This window comes from Choloepus didactylus, chromosome 4 (genome assembly GCF_015220235.1).
Source record: "Choloepus didactylus isolate mChoDid1 chromosome 4, mChoDid1.pri, whole genome shotgun sequence".
In the NCBI taxonomy this organism is placed as follows: domain Eukaryota; kingdom Metazoa; phylum Chordata; class Mammalia; order Pilosa; family Megalonychidae; genus Choloepus; species Choloepus didactylus.
In genome coordinates, this window is record NC_051310.1 from 114,547,229 (window position 1) to 114,568,283 (window position 21,055).

The 21,055-nt window shown below is 37.0% G+C and overlaps 1 protein-coding gene across 3 annotated transcripts in view; it reads right to left on the reverse strand.

Moving 5' to 3' along the window:
• ZNF609 (zinc finger protein 609) overlaps positions 1 to 21,055 on the reverse strand; it is a 350,879-nt gene that overhangs the window by 217,006 nt on the left and 112,818 nt on the right. The gene's annotated exons all lie outside the window — the stretch shown is intronic.

Consider the following 21,055-nt stretch of genomic DNA (forward strand, 5'->3'; position numbering starts at 1 on the left):
CTGCACCTCAAAGGAATTTGTCAAAAAGGTCAAGAGGCAGCCAACTCAATGGCAAAAAATTTTTGGAAACCATATATCTGACAAAAGACTGATATCTTGCATATATAAAGAAATCCTACAACTCAATGACAGTAGTACAGACAGCCCAATTATAAAATGGGCAAAAGATATGAAAAGACAGTTCTCTGAAGAGGAAATACAAATGGCCAAGAAACACATGAAAAAATGTTCAGCTTCACTAGCTATTAGAGAGATGCAAATTAAGACCACAATGAGATACCATCTAACACCGATTAGAGTGGCTGCCATTAAACAAACAGGAAACTACAAATGCTGGAGGGGATGTGGAGAAATTGGAACTCTTATTCATTGTTGGTGGGACTGTATAATGGTTCAGCCACTCTGGAAGTCCATCTGGCAGTTCCTTAGAAAACTAGATACAGAGTTACCATTCGATCCAGTGATTGCACTTCTTGGTATATACCCGGAAGATCGGAAAGCAGTGACACGAACAGATACCTGCATGCCAATGTTCATAGCAGCATTATTCACAATTGCCAAGAGATGGAAACAACCCAAATGTCCTTCAACAGATGAGTGGATTAATAAAATGTGGTATATACACACAATGGAATACTACACGGCAGTAAGAAGGAACGATGTTGTGAAACATATGACAACATGGATGAACCTTGAAGACATAATGCTGAGCGAAATAAGCCAGGTACAAAAAGAGAAATATTATATGCTACCAGTAATGTGAACTTTGAAAAATGTAAAACAAATGGTCTATAAATGTAGAATGTAGGGGAACTAGCAATAGAGAGCAATTAAGGAAGGGGGAACAATAATCCAAGAAGAACAGATAAGCTATTTAACATTCTGGGGATGCCCAGGAATGACTATGGTCTGTTAATTTCTGATGGATATAGTAGGAACAAGTCCACAGAAATGTTGCTATATTAGGTAACTTTCTTGGGGTACAGTAGGAACATGTTGGAAGTTAAGCAGTTATCTTAGGTTTGTTGTCTTTTTCTTACTCCCTTGTTATGGTCTCTTTGAAATGTTCTTTTATTGTATGTTTGTTTTCTGTTTAACTTTTTTTTCATACAGTTGATTTAAAAAAGAAGGGAAAGTTAAAAAAAAAAAAAAAGAAAAACAAGGAAAAAAAGATGTAGTGCCCCCTTGAGGAGCCTGTGGAGAATGCAGGGGTATTGGCCTACCCCACCTCGATGGTTGCTAACATGACCACAGACATAGGGGACTGGTGGTTTGATGGGTTGAGCCCTCTACCATAGGTTTTACCCTTGGGAAGACGGTTGCTGCAAAGGAGAGGCTAGGCCTCCCTATGGTTGTGCCTAAGAGCCTCCTCCCAAATGCCTCTTTGTTGCTCAGATGTGGCCCTCTCTCTCTAGCTAAGCCAACTTGAAAGGTGAAATCACTGCCCTCCCCGCTATGTGGGATCAGACACCCAGGGGAGTGAATTTCCTTGGCAACGTGGAATATGACTCCCAGGGAGGAATGTAGACCTGGCATAGTGGGACGGAGAACATCTTCTTGACCAAAAGGGGGATGTGAGAGGAAATGAAATAAGCTTCAGTGGCAGAGAGATTCCAAAACGAGCCGAGAGGTCACTCTGGTGGGCACTCTTATGCACACTTTAGACAACCCTTTTTAGGTTCTAAAGAATTGGGGTAGCTGGTGGTGGATACCTGAAACTATCAAACTACAACCCAGATCCCATGAATCTCAAAGACAATTGTATAAAAATGTAGCTTATGAGGGGTGACAATGGGATTGGGAAAGCCATAAGGACCACACTCCACTTTGTCTAGTTTATGGATGGATGAGTAGAAAAATAGGGGAAGGAAACAAACAAACAAACAGACAAAGGTACCCAGTGTTCTTTTTTACTTCAATTGCTCTTTTTCACTTTAATTATTATTCTTGTTATTTTGTGTGTGTGCTAATGAAGGTGTCAGGGATTGATTTAGGTGATGAATGTACAACTATGTAATGGTACTGTGAACAACAGAATGTACGATTTGTTTTGTATGACTGCGTGGTATGTGAATATATCTCAATAAAATGAAGATAAAAAATAAAATAAAAACAATGTTGAAGTTAAAAAAAAAAAGTGAAAGACAACCTACTCAATAGGAAAAAACATTTGGAAACCACATATCTGATAAGAGTGTAATATCCAGAATATATAAATAAATCCTTCAACTCAATAGTAAAAGGACAAAAAAAAAAAACATTTAAAAAATGGGCAAAAGACTTGAACAGACATTTCTCCAAAGAGGAAATACACAAGGCCAAAAAGCACATGAAAAGATGTTCAAAATCATTATCTATTACGAAAATGCAAACCAAAACCACAATGAGATAGCATTTCACTCCCAGTAGAATGGCTAGTATCAAAACATAACCAAACAAAGGAATAAGAAAAAACAAATAATCTAAAATAACTACATTGCTTCCTACATGTTCCTACCATACCCCAAGAAAATTAACAAACATGTTGGAAGCAATGTAATTATTTTAGGTTATTTGTTTTTTCTTATTCCTTTCTTTTGCTTTTGTTTAAAATGTTTTTTTAAAATTATTTTTTAATTTTTGACAAAGTAAAAAAAACAATGAGTATTAAAAAGAAAAAAGTAAATAAACAGTGGGTGGAAGAGGGGAATGGAATGTTTTGGAAGTTCTTTTTTTTTTTTATTTTTTTTTAATCTTCATTTTATTGAGATATATTCACATACCACGCAGTCATACAAAACAAATCGTACTTTCGATTGTTTACAGTACCATTACATAGTTGTACATTCATCACCTAAATCAATCCCTGACACCTTCATTAGCACACACACACAAATAACAAGAATAATAATTAGAGTGAAAAAGAGCAATTGAAGTAAAAAAGAACACTGGGTATCTTTGTCTGTTTGTTTCCTTCCCCTATTTTTCTACTCCATCCATAAACTAGACAAAGTGGAGTGTGGTCCTTATGGCTTTCCCAATCCCATTGTCACCCCTCATAAGCTACATTTTTATACAACTGTCTTCGAGATTCATGGGTTCTGGGTTGTAGTTTGATAGTTTCAGGTATCCACCACCAGCTACCCCAATTCTTTAGAACCTAAAAAGGGTTGTCTAAAGTGTGCGTAAGAGTGCCCACCAGAGTGACCTCTCGGCTCGTTTTGGAATCTCTCTGCCACTGAAGCTTATTTCATTTCCTCTCACATCCCCCTTTTGGTCAAGAAGATGTTCTCCGTCCCACGATGCTGGGTCTACATTCCTCCCCGGGAGTCATATTCCACGTTGCCAGGGAGATTCAGTCCCCTGGGTGTCTGATCCCACGTAGGGGGGAGGGCAGTGATTTCACCTTTCAAGTTGGCTTAGCCAGAGAGAGAGGGCCACATCTGAGCAACAAAGAGGCATTCGGGAGGAGGCTCTTAGGCACAACCATAGGGAGGCCTAGCCTCTCCTTTGCAGCAACCGTCTTCCCAAGGGTAAAACTTATGGTAGAAGGCTCAACCCATCCAACCACCAGTCCCCTATTGGACGTTCTTTTATATTTTAATTTTAATTTTATTTTTTGGAGTAATGAAAATGTTCAAAGATTGATTGTGGTGATGTATGTACAACTATATGATACTATGAACAACTGTACACTTTGAAGGACTGTATGTTATGTGAATATATCTCAATAAAACTGCATTAAAAAAAGAATGGCTACTACCAACAAAAAAAATAAAAAGACAATTACAAGTGTTGAAGCGGTTGTGGAGAAATAGGAGCACTCATTTATTGTTTGTGGGAATGCAAAACAGCTCAGCTGCTGAGGAAGACAGTTTGGTGGTTCCTCAGAAAGTTAAGTACAGAATTACCGTTATCACCTGGCAATCCCACGTCTATGTATATACCCACAAAATTTGAAAGCTGGGACTTGAACAGCTTTCACACCAAAGTTCATAGAGGAATTATTCTCACTTGACAAAAGGTGGAAGCAACTCCATGTCCATCAACCAACGAATTGATAAATAAAATGTGGTATATACACGCAATGGAATATTATTCATCCATAAAAAGGATGAAGTTCTGATACATGCTACAACATGGATGAACCTTGAAGATATCATGTTGAGAGAAGTAAAACAAATATTGTGTGATCTCAATGATGTGAAATAATTAGAATAAGCAAACTCAGAGCCAAATTCTAGAAAATAGGTTACCAGACACTGGGGTGGGGGTAGGGAATGGGGAATTAATGCTTAAATTGTAAAGATTTTCTATTTGGGTTACATGTAAACTTTTGGTAATGGATGGTGGTGATGGTAGCACAACATTATGAAGGTAATTAACAACTGAAAATTTAGGCTGTATACGTTAATAGAATAAAAATTAAAAAAAAACACAACATAACAACATAGGACTGCATACACAGTGAACCCTATTGTAAATAATGTACTACAGTTAATAGAATTCCTTTAAATGTTCTTTCATGAGTTGTGACAAATGTACCACACTAATGCAAGGAGTTAGTAATAGGGTGGTCTATGAGAAGTCTTTATTTTATACATGCTTTTTCTGTAAACCTGCAACTGCTCTAATAAAATAAACAAAATTTTAAAAATTGGTAGTTGCAGCTATAGCTCTCACCACATACCAGCCACTATCTACATACATTTATCAACTCATTTAATCCATTCAATTAATATACACAAAGTGCTTAGTATTGAATTTAACACACAGTAAATAAATGTTTGCTGTTATTCCCATCACCGTCATTAGTGGTAGCATTATGAGTTATTTTTCTGCAGTGTCTTATATACTCTGACTTCCTACTTCACTGAGTGATCTATATTAAAAAGTTCCTTATTTTCTCCACTAGGATTAACAGTCTAGAGAAGGAATGTATGTATTAACCTTAGCATTCACTCTATGTAAAGTGATATCTCATTCTTGGCATTGGCATGGATATAAACAACAACAAAGACATCAAATTGTCCTTATGGAGCATATGCTTTAACAGTCACTGGAGGGAAAGTGTTATGGATTAAACTATGTCCCCCAAAAACATTGTAACCCCCAATCCTGTAAATGTGAGCTTATTTGGAAATAGAGCTTTTAAAGGTATGATCAGTTAGGATGAGGTCAACATAGATTAAGGTGGGCCCTAATCCAACATGACTGGTGTCCTTATTAGGAAAGGGAAATTTAGACACAGAGACAGACAGATGCAGGGGAGAATGCCATATAATGACTGAGGCAGAGACTGAAATGCTATAATTGCAAACCAGGGAATGCCAACCATTGCCGGCAAACCACCAAAGCTAAGAGGCAAGGAACAGAATCTCCCCTACAAGTTTCATTGGAAGTAAGGCTCTGCAGACACCTTGATATCAGACTTCTGGCCTCCAGAACTGTTACAAACAAATTTCTGTTGTTCTCACACACCAAGTTTGTCTTATTTTGTTTGGCAGCCCTAGGAAACTAAGACAATAAGTCGCTCCAGTGTGGAACTACAAGTCAAAATCCCTGAATTTGTTGATTTACAGAATGTTATCCAGATTAATCCCTCATTTCACAGATGAGGAAAATGAGACTCAGAGAAAGGAAGTTGTTTATCCACTTGCCTAGCTACTCATAGCTAGTTTATTATAGAACTGAAACCAGAATGTAGATCTCACATTTCCCAATCAAGCACCTTTCTCATTACTCTATAGGACCATCAGCTCCAGGTAGCCATTTGCAAAATAAGGAAACTGAACTTGGTCATCATAGAGGTATCTCCCAATCTGTTCTATATTTCTAATAGGGATATATTAATCACAATACTATAATTCAAATAGGGATGAAACCAAGAAAGTGATAAATACAATTCAAAACAAAATTACAATTTTGGGAAATCTTGGGCTTTTAACACTAGATCCAAGTTTAGAAGGGAAAAGGGCTGAATCCAGAGGAGTTAAAGCATTTGACAATATAGGTGTGATATTCAAAAGCTGTACAGAAATAATCTGCACACTTTTTGGGGAAACTTCCATCAGTGCAACATTCCAAGAGTTAAATATAAATCCTAAAACTGTGTTATAATGAATTTTATTCTGCCATAGTGATAAGAAGGATAAACCGGGATAGAATTTCAGTTCTTCCATTCATTATCTTTATGACTTTAGGCAAATCACTTTTTCTCTTTAGAACTAATTTTCTGAATGCAGAAAACAGGAGCATTAGACTTATTATATCTAAAGTCTCTTTCAATATTAATAATCTAGGATTTGAGGGCAAATGCAGAACAATACATCATTTTAGGATTAGCAACATGGTTTTCATTGAAAATAACCTTTAGCGAGACCAGCTTGCTAACAGTATGAAATAAGAGTGAGAATGGAGGGAACAGCTTGAAGTGCTAATGATGAAGGCTTAACATTTATGATTTACAATAAAAAAGTACAATAATTAACTTTATGAGTGGACGTCTTTTTCACTAAGCTATTTAGTCATGAAAATAATATCTGGCACAGTGCTTAGCACAAAGAAAGTTCTGAAATATTTGTTGAATAAATGAATATATAAATGAATGAACTGAACTCAACAATTAAATATATTTTTTCAGGCAGGTAAATCTGATCAAAAATAACTTTTGTCAGCCTGAAAGTGATCCTCTTGGAGTTTGACTCTATAAAGTATACTAGACTGACCCAAGAAGAAATAAAAGACCTCAAACCAATTACAAGTAAAGAGATCCAATCAGTCATCAGAAAGCTTCCTACAAATAAAAGCCGACGGCAGATGGCTTCACAGGGGAATTCTACCAAACTTTCCAAAAAGAATTGACACCATTCCTACTCAAACTCTTTTAAGAAACTGAAGAAAATGGAACACAACCAAATAACAAAATCAGATAAAGATGCTACAAGAAAGGAAAACTACAGGACAATCTCCCTAATGAATACAGAATCAAAAATCCTCAACAAAATACTTGCCAATCGAATCCAAACACACATTAAAAAACATACACTATGACAAAGTAGGATTTATCTATCCCAGGCTAGCAAGGGTCATTCAACATGAGAAAATCATTCAATGTAATGCAACATATTAACAAATCAAAAGGAAAAAATCAAATGATCATCTCAATAGACGCTGAAAGAGCATTTGACAAAATCTGACATCCCTTTTTGATAAAAACACTTCAAAAGGTAGGAACTGAAGGAAACTTCCTCAATATGATTAAGGGCATATATGAAACACCCAAACCTAGCATAGTACTCAATGGTGAGACTCTGAAAGTCTTCCCTTTAAGATCAGGAATGAGACAAGGATGCCAGCTGTCACTACCATTATTCAACATTATGCTAGAAGTTCTAGCCAGAACAATCCCGCAAGACAATGAAATAAGGTATTCAAATTGGAAAGGAAGAAGTAAAACTGTCATTATCTGCAGATATGCTCTTTTATTTGGAAAACCCTGAGAAATCGACGACACAGCTACTTGAGCTAATAAACAAATTCAGCAGAGCAGCAGGATACAAGATTAATGCAAATAAGTCAGTAATGTTCTTATACACTAGAAAAGACGTAACTGAAGAGACACTCAAGAAAAAGATTACATTCATAATAGCAACTAAAAAAATCACGTACCTAGGAATAAACTTAACCAAGGATGTAAATGACTTCTATCCAAAAATTATATAACTTTACTACAAGAAATAAAAGGGGACCTAAAGAGATGGAAAAATATTCTGTGTTCATGGACACGAACGCTAAACGTCACTAAGATGTCATTCCTACCCAAACTGATCTACAGATCCAACTCAATTTCAATCAAAATTCCAACAACATACTTTGCAGACTTGGAAAACCTAGTTACGAAATTATTTTGAAAGGAAAGGGGCCTCGAATTGCCAAAAACATTTTCAAAACAAAAAACAAAAAACAAAAACGAAGTGGGAGGACTACACTTCCTGACATTGAAGCCTACTATAAAGCCCATCAGTCAAAACAGCATGATATTGGCACAAAGACAGAAATATTGATCAAGGGAACTGAACTGAGAGTTCGGGAATAGACCCCCAGATATACGGTTGTCTGATTTTTTGATAAAGTCCCCAAATCCACTGAACTGGGACAGAACAATTTCTTCAAAAAAATGGGGCTGGGAGAACTGGAAAGTCATAACAAAAAGAACCACAAACCCTACACAAAAATTAACTCAAAGTGGATCAAAGACCTCAATATAAGAGACAATACCATAAAAGTCCTAGAAGTTAATGTAGGGAAACATCTTCAAGACCTAGTATTAGGAGGGTGTGTCTTAGACCTTACACCCAAAGGACAAGAAACGAAAGAAAAAACAGATAAATGGGAACTCCTCAAAACCAAAAGCTTCTGTGTCTCAGAAAACTTTGTCAAAAAGGTGAAGAGGCAGCCAACTCAATGGGAGAAAATATTTGGAAACCATCTCTCTGATAAGAGACAGATTATCTTACACAAATAAAGAAATCCTACAACTCAATGACAGTAGTACCAACAGCCCAATTATAATAAGGGCAAAATATATGAAAAGGTATTTTTGTAAAGAGGAAATAAAAATGACTAAAAAAAACACATGAAAAAATATTCATCTTCACTAGCTATTAGGAAAATGCAAATCAAAACCACAATGAGATACCATCTCACACCAATAAGAATGGCTGTCATTAAACAAACAGTAAACAATAAATGCTGGAGAGGATGTAGAGGAATTGAAACACTTATTCGTTGCAGGTGGGAATATACAATTGTACAGCCACTGTGGAAGACAGTTTGGCGGTTTCTCAGAAAAGTAGATATTGAATTACCATACGATCCGGCAATTCCACTCCTCGGTATATACCAGAAGATCTGAAAGCAGTGACACGAACAGACATTTGTGCACCGATGTTCACAACAGCATTGTTCACAACTGCCAAGAAATGGAAATAATCCAAGTGTCTTTCAAGAGATGAGTGGATAAACAAAATGTGGGATATACATACGATGGAATACTATGCAGCAGTAAGAATGAACAAGGTCCTGAAACATATGGCAATGTGGTTGAACCTTGAAGAGATAATGCTGAGTGAAATAAGTCAGACACAAAAGGAGAGACATTGTATCTTACCACTTTGATGAACTCTCTGAACAATGTACAATCAATGTCTTATAATATAAAATATTAGGGATCTAGTGATAGACAGTAGCTAGTGAGGGGGAATGATAAGCTAAAATGTTCAGATATGTTAATGATGGTGAATTCAAGGGCATGGTAATAGATAGGGGTGATGATTGTTTGTTAATGAGATTATAAGTATCAGAGCCATACTGAAGGCAAATAGGATTGAAAGGGGTTGTTTAAAGGCATGTTTCCCACAGTTCAGCACCACAAATATAGAGGCTTGCATGATATACTTCTAAGGCATAACACTAGCAAAGAGAGTTGACAACAGAAGGATATATTGGAAAAATCCACATATTGCAAACTAGGGACTATAATTAATAGCAATACCATACTAGTACTATACAAATACTAGGGATAATAATTAAGGGCCAACAAGAGCTACAAGATGTTTTGGGTCATGAGAATTGTTCAAAATGGAGAGTGATGAGGATTGTACAACTAAGTGATGATAATGTGAGATATGGATAGATTATTGTGGACATAACTTATGCTATGTGAACTTAGGAACCCCCTGCTTTATAAGTCAAGCCCTCGATATTGAGGCTTGATTGGCGTGAAACTTATTGTTGTAAAGGGGAGGCTAAGTCCACCTATAATTATGCTTAGGTGTCACCTCCAGAGAAAGTTTTTTCTTGCTCAAATGTGGACTCTCTCTCTAAGCCTAACTCTGCAAATGAATTCATCACCCTTCCCCCGATGTGGCTCAGGACCCCCCAGATAATGAGCCTTCCGGGCAATGGGGGACACAGATTCCGTGAATGAGCCAGACACTGTCATCGAGGAACTGAGAATGCCTTTTGACCACAAGAGGGAAAAGAAAGGCAACAAAATAAGGTTTCATTGGCTAAGAGAACTCAAATAGAGTCAAAAGGCTGTCCTGGAGGTTACTCCTATAAAAACTCACCTAGATATGCCAAATGACCACAATATAACAAGCCCAAATCAACAGCAGTCTCAAAAACCATAAAGAATACCCGGATCCCTATCTGAGACTCTATAAAGGTTTCACTCACTAAGTTCATGCTTCAGAAACTTAAATTCTTCAGAGAACTCCTATGTTAGCCAAGTACCAAAACCCAGAGGCAACAGCCTCTTCAAGAACATCAACTAGATGTGTCCCTTTTCTCATAAAGTTGGCATACCTTTTTAACATGTACTTATTAGGGTGGTACCTGCCTAGACATCCCTAAACATCGGGAAAGGGTAGCAACAGACAAGATGGAATTTAATAAAGGACTATGAATACTGAACCTGTAAATAATTTTCCTTTTTTTAGTTGCTGGGGTATTAGAATAGCTAGAAGGAAATAACTGAAATGGTGGAACTGTAACACACAGCATCCTTTAAATGTTCTTTAGCAACTTCTTAAATTGTTAATTTGAAAGCTAGTACCTTTTTGTATATCTGTTATATTTCACAATAAGGAAATAACTGAAAGTATGGTACTGTAACTTATAACTTTGGAAATTTCCTATAGAACTACTCGTTAAATCATACTTTGAAAGATACTAACTTTTTTGTGTATATATTATATTTCACAATAAGGAAATAACCGAAATGGTGGAACTGTAACCCATAACATTCTTTGAAATTGCTAATTACTCATTAAATTGTACTTTGAATGTTATCACTTTTCTGAATATATGTCACATTTCACAATAAAAATTGTAAAAAAAAAAAAATTAAAACACAGATTCTATGGACTTTGGTCATCTTTGATCAATTTCTATTCCTTGCTACCCTAATCCAGTCAATTAAGAAGTCCTGCAGTTTCTCATTCATGATCATCATCTATTTATTCTTTTAGCCAAGTAACCCAAGTTCATATTTTTTTCAAATACTCATTCTTTTCTCCTCCTTCTCCCAATACATGCATGAATGAATACAGATGGGCAGAATATTTAAGAGACAACACTATTGGAAAAGGAAGTCCCCGAGTTTTCTATGTTAGAATTTAAACAATGAATATGAAACAAATATTCAATGTTCAGGAATAGAAAGTAAGGAATTCCCTGGGTAAGAGATGAATATGAACAAGGAATAAAATAAACTCTATCTCCATGGAATGGCATCTGGTGGGTTGTGGAAAGCGGAAGGATCTTTTGTTAAACAAAAACAAACAAACAACTAGGGAGATAAGAGGAAGAGGAAATGAATGTATGTGGCCACTATAAATCTAGGAGAGAGATATAACAATTCATTTGGCTTATGACGTGGATACAAAAGCTCCTATTTTCCTCTCTATTTATCAAAACTACAGTCTTCTTAAAGGCCTGGTTAAAAGACCATGCCCTTGTTTCCCACAGACCAGCACCACAAATACAGATAGGTGTTTGCATGATATATTTCTAAGGTATGACACTAGCGCAGAGTTGACAACACAAGGGTATATGGGAAAAATCTATATACTGCATAATAGGAATACCATATTAGTATTACACAAATACTAGGGACAAATAATTAAGGGCTGACAGGAGCTATGAGATGTTTTGCATCAGGAGAACTGTTTAAAATGGAGAATAATGAGGAATGTACAATTAAGTGACAATAATGTGAGATATGGATGGATTATTGTGGACCTAACATATGCTATGGGAATTTAGGAACCCCCTGCTTTATAAGTCAAGCCCTTGATATCAAGGCTTGATTGGGTGAAACTTAACGGTTGTAAAGGGGAGGCTAAGTCCACCTATAATTTTGCCTAGGAGTCACCTCCAGAGAACCTCTTTTGTTGCTCAAATGTGGACTTTCTCTCTCTAAACCTAACTCAGCAAATGAATTCATCTCTCACCTTGATGTGGGACAGGACCCCCCTAGATGAATGAGACTTCCTGGTGACATGGGACATGGATTCGGGAATGAGCCTGACCCTGGCATGGAGGGATTGAGAGTGCATTTTTAACCAAAAAGGCAAAAAGAAAGGCAACAAAATAAGGTTTTAGTGGCTAAGAGAGTTCAAATAGAGTCAAGAGGCTGTCCTGGAGGTTACTCCTAAGCAAGCTTCACCTAGATATTCCAAATGACAACAATATGATGAGCCCAAGTCAACAGTAGTCCTGAAAACCTTAAGGAATATCTGGGTCCCTATCTGGGACTCTATAATAAAGTTTCACTCAATAAGTGTATTCTTCAGAGATTTAAATCCTTTAGAGTGCTCCCAAGCCAGCTAAGTCCCAAAACCCAGAGGCAATAGCCTCTTCAAGAACAACTAGATGCATCCCCTTTGTTTATAAAATTGACACCCCTCTTCAACATAAACAACTTAGGGTGCTCACTGCCTAGACATCCCTGAAGATCAGGAAAGTGATTACAATAGAGGAAGGGAAAGCAACAGATAAGATGGAATTTTTTTTTGAAATAAATTCAAACTTACAGGAACAGTTGCAAAAACAATACAAACCCCATACACAGAACTCCAGCATACCCCAAACCCTCACCTGATACCCCGATCCACCAACTTTAACATCCTGTCACACCACCATTTCTTTCTTTCCCTCCGTCTCTCCCTATCTATCATCCATCATCTATTGCTCTGTCCTCTGAACATATGAGAGCAAGCTGCACACATCCTTGAACAAACAATATAATTCACGTATACATTTCCCATGTACAAGAACATTCTTTTATGCAATCCCATTAAGCGCAGCTAAGAAGTTCATGAAATTCAACATTGATACAAAGCTTACATTCTATGTTTCCTTTTTTTTCTTTCTTTTGTCCCATCTGTGTCCCTTTGAGCCTCCTCTCCTCCATCCTCAGATCCTATCCAGGATCATCCTTAGCATTTAATTGTCACCTATTTAGATTGTCTTTTTTTTTTCCCAATTGTGGAAACATATTGTGCCAGTTTGAGTGTATTGTGTCCCCCAAATGCCATTATCTTTGTAGTCTTGTGTGGGGCAGAAGTTTTGGTGTTGGTTAGATTTGCTTGGAGTGTGCCCCACCCAGCTGTGGGAGATAATTTTGATGAGATGTTCCCATGGAGGCGTGGCCCCACCCATTCGGGGTGGGCCTTGATCAGTGGAGCTATATAAATGAGCTGACTTGGGGGGAAGAAAAAGAGTGCAGCTGGGAGTGATGTTTTGAAGAGAAGCAAGCTTGCTAGAAAGGAACGTCCTGGGAGAAAGCCGTTTTGAGGCCGGAGCTTTGGAGCAGACGCCAGCTGCCTTCCTAGCTAACAGAGGTTTTCCGGACACCACTGGCTGTCCTCCGGTAAAGGTACCCGATTGCTGAGGTGTTACTTTGGATGCTTTGTGGCCTTAAGACTGTAACTGTGTAGTGAAATAAACCCCCGTTTTATAAAGGCCTGTCCATCTCTGGTGTTTTGCATTCTGCAGCATTAGCAAACTAGGACACATATATACCACCTCAATCTTCCCATTCCAACCCCTCTCTAGCATTCCATTAGTGGGACTAATCACATTTAGAATGTAGCAGTGCTATCACCTTCCCACCATCCATTACCAGAAATTTCCCTTCACCCCAAACAAAAACCCTACACTCATTTAACTCCCCCTTGCTCCTTCCCCTACTTCTTGTAACCCATACTCTACTCTTCATCTCTATGGTCGTATTCTCTGATACTTTCTTTGTTTACTGTGTGGCTTAAATCTAACCTCTTAAATCTATAACAATCTTGTTTTTCTTTGATACCAACTTAACTTCAATATGACACATAAACTATGTTCCTATACTCCTCCATTCCCCAACCTTTATGTAGTTTTTGTCAAAAATTACATATTTTACATTGAGTCCAAAACCACTAATTTATCATTACAGTTTATGTATTTTAGATCCTGTAGGAAATAAATAGTGGAGTTACAAATCAAAAATACAGTAGTATTGGTATTTATATTTACCATGTGATCTTTACTGGAAATCTTTATTTCTTCATGTGATTTCAGTCAATTGTTTAATGTCCCTTCCTTTCAGCCTGTTCAACTCCCTTTAGCATTTCTTATAGGACTGATCTACTGGTGATGAAGTCCCTCGGCTTTTGATTATCCAGGAATGTTTTCATCTCCCCCTCATTTTTACCCTCCATTTTTTGGGGAATTTTCTAAGTCTCTGATGGTTACTGACTTCTATTTGTATTCCATTGTGGTCAGAGATTTTAAAATTTATTGAGGCTTGTTTTATGTCCCAGCATACAGTCCATTCTGGAGAAAGATCCATGATCACTAGAGAAGAATGTGTGTCCTGGTGACCTGGGATGTAACGTTCTATATATGTCCGTTAAATTTCTCTCTCGCTTGCTCTCTTCTTTCTTTGTTTCTCTGTCAGTAGGGCTCCCTTTAGTATCTGATGCAGGGCAGGGCTTTTATTAGCAAAATCTCTCAGTATTTGTCTGTGAAAAATTTAAGCTCTCCCTCAAATCTGAAGGAGAGCTTTGCTGTATAAAGAATTCTTGGTTGGTAATTTTTCTGTCTCAGAATTTTAAATACGTTGTGTCACTGCCTTCTCGCCTCCATTGTGGCTGCTGAGTAGTCACTACTTAGTCTTATGTTGTTTCCTTTGTATGTGGTGAATTGCTTTTCTCTTGCTGCTTTCAGAACTTGCTCCTTCTCTTCAGTATTTGACAGTCTGATCTGAATATGTCTTGGAGTGGATTTATTTGGATTTATTCTATTTGGAGTTTGCTGGGCATTTATGCTTTGTGCATTTATATTGTGTAGAAGGTTTGGGAAGTTTTCCCCAACAATTTCTTTGAATACTCTTTCCAGACCTTTACCCTTCTCTTCCCCTTCTGGGACACCAATGAATCTTATATTTGGATGTTTTATTTTATCTATCGTACCCTGAGATCCATTTCGATTTTTTCCCCCATTCTTTCTTTTGTTCTTTCATTTTCTGTTCTGTGGTCCCCGAAGACGCTGAGTTGTTGTTCAACTTCTCTAATCTTGTATTATGAGTATCCAGAGTCTTTTTAATTTGGCCAACAGTTTCTTTTATTTCCATAAGATCTTCTATTTTTTTATTTACTCTTGCAATTTCTTCTTTATGCACTTCTAGGATCTTCTTTACGTCCTTTATACCCTGTGCCATGCTCTCATTGTTTGACTTTAGTTCTTTGATTAATTGCGCCAAGTACTGTGTCTCTTCTAATCTTTTGATTTGGGTGTTTGGGTTTGGGTTCTCCGTATCGTCTGCTTTTATCATATGCTTTACGATTTTCTGTTGTTTTTGGGCTCTTGGCATTTGCTTTACTTGATAGGGTTCTTTCTGGATATAAAAAATACCGATCTCTAATTTGTCAGATCTACAGCTTGGTGGCATACACTTTCTCTAAATAGCCAGCAGATGGCGTCCGCGAGTCACCTATTCCCCTCAAGTCAGTTCTCCCCAACTCTGTCTTTGTGGTGTGTGGGGATCTGATTCTTGTGGGGTTCAATTGGTGCACTAAGTTCAGGTGTGTTGTTGGTGCTGTCTGCCCTGAATGTGGGGCATACGTCTGGGTGGTTAGGGAGGCAGGGCAGCTTTAATAATCAAACCTCCCAGGTGTTCCCAGAGATTTAAGGTTATTGCAAGAGTCTAACCCTTCATTTCAGTCTTGCCACAGATTGTCTCTGCCGCTGACCCACAAGTCCAGCGTATTGGCGTAGGGTTCCTGGGATTTCCAAGCGGGTGCTCATTCTCAGCCGCGCTTCTCCAGGACCTCTGCTGAGGGATGGTTGTGGCACGTCACAAGTGCGCGCTGGCCCTCCAGGGAAGCCCTGGACCGCTGGGCCGTGCAGGGGTGTTCCCACCTCGTTTCAGAATGCAGACTCCTGGTTTCACCAAATGCACGGTCCCTGTGGATTTAGCAGACCTTGTCCAGTTGGTGCACTGCTGGAACTGGTGTTCTGGGTCACTTCCTGGTTTTTACCTAGTATTTTTCATGGAGGTGTCTTTTTGCCCTGTCTCACCTATCCGCCATCTTAGGTTCCTCCTCGACAAGATGGAATTTGACAAAGCATTATGAATACTGAATCATTATATAGTTTTCTTTTTCTTAGTTGCTACGGTACAAGAATAGCTAGAAGGAAAGAACTGAAATGTTACAACTGTAACACAGAGTCCTTTGAAATTTGTTCTACAGCTACTTGTTAAATTGTAATTTGAAATCTATACCTTTTTGTATATATTTTATATTTCACAATAAGGAAATAATTGAAAATATGATACTATAACTTACAACAACTTTGGAAATTTCCTATATATCTTCTTGTGAACTCATACTTTGAAAGAATTACCTATTTGTATATATTTCATATTAAGGAAATAACTGAAACTGTGGAACTGTAACTTGTAATATTTTTTGAAGTTTGCTCTCTAACTACTTGTTAAATTATACTTGGAAAGTTATCACTTCTATGTACATATGTTATATTCGACAATAAAAAATATGATTAAAAAAAAGCCCATGTCCTTAGAGAGGTTTTCTGTGACCCTACCAAGACAGAATCAATTTCTTCTGTATTAAAATCTCATATTTGAACCTCTATTTAACTGAATTTATTCTCTTATGTTATACTATTATTCTTATGGATACTGTTATCCATCTTGCTTACACCAAAAAAGAGGGTAAATAGCAGAGAAGGCAGAATACTAAACGGGATATCTGTGAAGGCATGGAATAAACTGGAAAAGGTTAAACAAATTCATTTATTCAACAGTTATTTATTGAGCAACTACTTCGTGGCAGACATAAAACAGACATGGTCAGTTCTCATTGAGTTTATATCCTTGGATGTGGTGGGGAATGTTAAAATTATTAATTATTCATTATACGTCCATCTTTTCTCTAGGAGGCCATGTCACTCTGTTTTTTTTTTTTTTTTTTTTTAATTCACCCTAACAATGTCCACAAGCATCTGATACACAGCAGACAATGATAAATGTCAGTACTGAGGATATCTTACACCAATGCTTTTCTAGTGCACAGCTACAAGAAGGCCCCTTCTCAGGTCCTGACTTGGCCACTGATGAATGGTCTCCTTGCTACAAATCCTTAGGCCTCAGCCAATGTTCTCTTCCCCTTGGTTGCTGCCACTAAGAGGTTTTTCTTCACCCCCATCCCAGGCTGACTAACCAAGATGGTCAGCTTTTGGCCCTCCACTTTTTATCCCCGGGACTTGAATCTCACTACCACCATTTTTTTACTCCATCTTTAAACCAAGGGATCTTTTCTTTCCAAACAGAAGTTGTAATCAAGGAAGAAAAATGAGCATTTCCTTGATCTAAAATGAAAAATTTATATCTTTGAGGCTGTCCATTTAAAGGTGCATAAAGTCAGGGTTCAGCCTGGGAATTATCCTCTCTGGGCATTTCTTCATATTCCAGTCAAAGCTAAAGGGGATAATTTTTTTTTTTTAATCTTCATTTTATTGAGATATATTCATATACCACGCAGTCATACAAAACAAATCGTACTTTCGATTGTTTACAGTACCATTACATAGTTGTACATTCATCACCTAAATCAATCCCTGACACCTTCATTAGCACACACACAAAAATAACAAGAATAATAATTAAAGTGAAAAAGAGCAATTGAAGTAAAAAAGAACACTGGGTACCTTTGTCTGTTTGTTTCCTTTCCCTATTTTTCTACCCTCCATCCATAAACTAGACAAAGTGGAGTGTGGTCCTTATGGCTTTCCCAATCCCATTGTCACCCCTCATAAGCTACATTTTTATACAACTGTCTTCGAGATTCATGGGTTCTGGGTTGCAGTTTGATAGTTTCAGGTATCCACCACCAGCTACCCCAATTCTTTAGAACCTAAAAAGGGTTGTCTAAAGTGTGCGTAAGAGTGCCCACCAGAGTGACCTCTCGGCTCCTTTTGGAATCTCTCTGCCACTGAAGCTTATTTCATTTCTAAAGGGGTTAATTTAACTGCAAATGCATGAATTCCCTCAGATACTGAAAATGTTAGCACAATAGCTCGACTTCAGACTAGAGAATGGAAATAGGGTGGAACAGCCCCAAAAAACCTTAACTTCTTGGGTCAAGATCCATATGAAAGATTTGTTGACTAAAAAGGGAATGGTGACAGGAAAAAGACCAGAAAGGATTTAGAGTCTCAAAGCTATATACAGTTCTTTGAAATACACCTTGATAATTTAGTTCAAATACTAAAATTCCCCTACTCAGTTTTCTATTTGAACTGTATCTGTGTGCTAGACAAAAAATATTTACTGAGCAGTTACTATGTGCCAGTCAAGGAGGATGTGATGTGATAGTAGTAGAAAAAGAATTTATGACAGTCAGCTAGGAAATAATAGCACAACATTGTGAGGGAAGTACAGGAATTTATGGGAACACATAGGAGTTTCTAATCTAGATCTTGGTAATGGAAGGCCTCTCAGAAGGCAGAAGTAAAATCTAAGATGAGGTCTGGAAAAATGAGTATGAGCCAGACAACAAAGCCAGTAATAATTAATACTTATATAGTGCTTATTAAGTGCCAAGCATTGTTTTAAGAACATTCCATCTATTTATACACTAATTTTCTCAACAGCCTTATGAAGTAGGAACTGTTATTATTATTCACATTGTACAGACTAGGAAGTTGAGACTTTGAGAGGTTTAAGTAAATTACCCAAGGTCACATAGGTAAGAAAAGGAAAAAGGTATTTTAGAGGCCTCTCTTGATTAAGATGGGAGGTGAGGAGATGGTAAGGGAATGGGAAATGAAAGTGTGATGGCCAGAAACATACATGCATTAAAACTTGGAGAAGAGAAGAGAATTTCCTGAATTTGCAATATGCAAATTCAGGAAACTAAAGGAGGTTCAGTATGGTTGGCTCTTGGGAGAGGTAAGAATAGAAATGTAATAGGAGCCAAACTAGGCTGGGGCTCCTTACCTTGAGTTGGAGCAGTCACTAACATCAAGTTCAGGAAATCAATAGTGTATGGGTTGTCGCAATGGAACTATTAAGTCATTTCCTGGTATGTTTTCCTTTGAGACAATCTTTCTATATATTTCTGCCAGAATTCAACCCCCTAAAACACCATTTTCATGACATCACTACCTGGATCAAAAAAAATTTTAATAGCTCTCCACTGACTAAGATTCAGTCCAAATTAATCCAACTTCAAAAATGCCCTCCATCTCACCTCTCAACTTCTCTTCCACCAATTCCAAACTCAAATTTCTGCCTACATAGAATTATATTTTGCTCTTGGAACAAATGCTTATTAATGAATAAATACTTGATATAAATATTTCAATTTCAGTATGCCCTATCACATTCAGTACCATATGTGAACATGCAAACAATTAGAATAAGCAAATTCATGGAAACAGAAAGTAGATTAGAAGTTACCAGGGGCTAGGGAGGTGAATATAGGGTGGGGTGGGGTGGGTGGATAGAGAATTATTGCTTAATGGGCACAGACTTTCTGTCTGCGGTGGTGGAAAAATTCTAGAAAGAGATGGTATAATGTTTGTGCAACATTGTGAATGTACTTAGTGTCATTGAATGGACACTTAAAAATGGTTAAAATGGTAAATTTTATTTAGTATAGTTTACCAAAATAAAAACAATAATTTTAAATCATCTTTAAATCACTAGTCTACCACTGGTGTCCAGGACATAGATATCCAACAGCTATGAATTGTGATAAAGATTTGATGAATAAATGCATAAAACTTAAGAAAAAGAGGTAAAAGAAAGTCCTATTGTATACCTCATTCATAGTAAATTGCCTTAAATTCTTTTTTAAAGCAGATGGGATATAAATAACAATTTTAAAATTCTTTCAAGTGGTGAATAATTTTAAATACATACTAAATTTAGCCATTATGACAAAATGTCAATAGACCTAGGTAATGTTAAAACTGTAGTAGGAAGGGTCAAATCAGAAGGTAAACACACTGGTTAACAATGAGTATTGGTCAACACGGTGGTGTGAGGTTATAAACAGACTAAATACACTGGTATTATGCCAAAGACTAGAAAAGTAGTCTTAGGTATTAGCGGTTAGGAGGGAATGGCAAAGATATTTATGTTAAATTTTTAGTTAGGTATCGGAAATTGATTATTTAATTAATCTTTCAGTAATTTGTTTTCTGTGACTGTAAAACAGAAATAACAGTTGATTGTCACAAGGGTTAAACAAGGTAATATTCTCAAAGCATTTAGAATAATGCCTGGCATATACTAAGTGCTATTATAATTATTACAGCAGACTCATAGTCTTGGTAAAGGATTCCTACAAATATTTTTAACAACTAAGATCCAGAAAGTCCCAAAGATAAAATTAAAAAAAAAAATCAACAAAAAATTAAAACAGATTTTACAAAAGAAGATATACAAGTAGGTACATAACATTTGAAAAATTATTCAACCTCACTAATAAGGTTCAAAGCTTTGACCCAATTATTTTACTTCTAAGAATCCAACCAAGAAAGAAAAGAAATGCAAACCAAGATGTTTGCACAAAGATGTTTACTATAGCATTATTTATATCTGAGCATCCATCCACCCATGAAAAATAAGTAAAATGCAGATCAAATTGTATGTAAAAAGAATCCAATTATTTCCTCTATTATTCTGCCACTTTTCCCTTCTTTTCTCCTTCTGGGACACCTATAACATGTACATTCATGTGCTTCAGGTTGTCCTTCAGTTCCCTGAGACCCTGCTCATATTTTTCCATTCTTTTCCATTTGTTCCTTTGTGTGCAGGATTTCAGATGTCCTGTCCTCCATCTCACTGATCTTTTCTTCTGCCTCTACAATTCTACTGTTGTATGTCACCGTTGTGTTTTTCATCTCTTCTGTTGTGCCTTTCATTCCCATAAGTTCTGCCATTTGTTTTTTCAAGTTTACGAATTCTTCCGTATGGTCACCCAGTGTC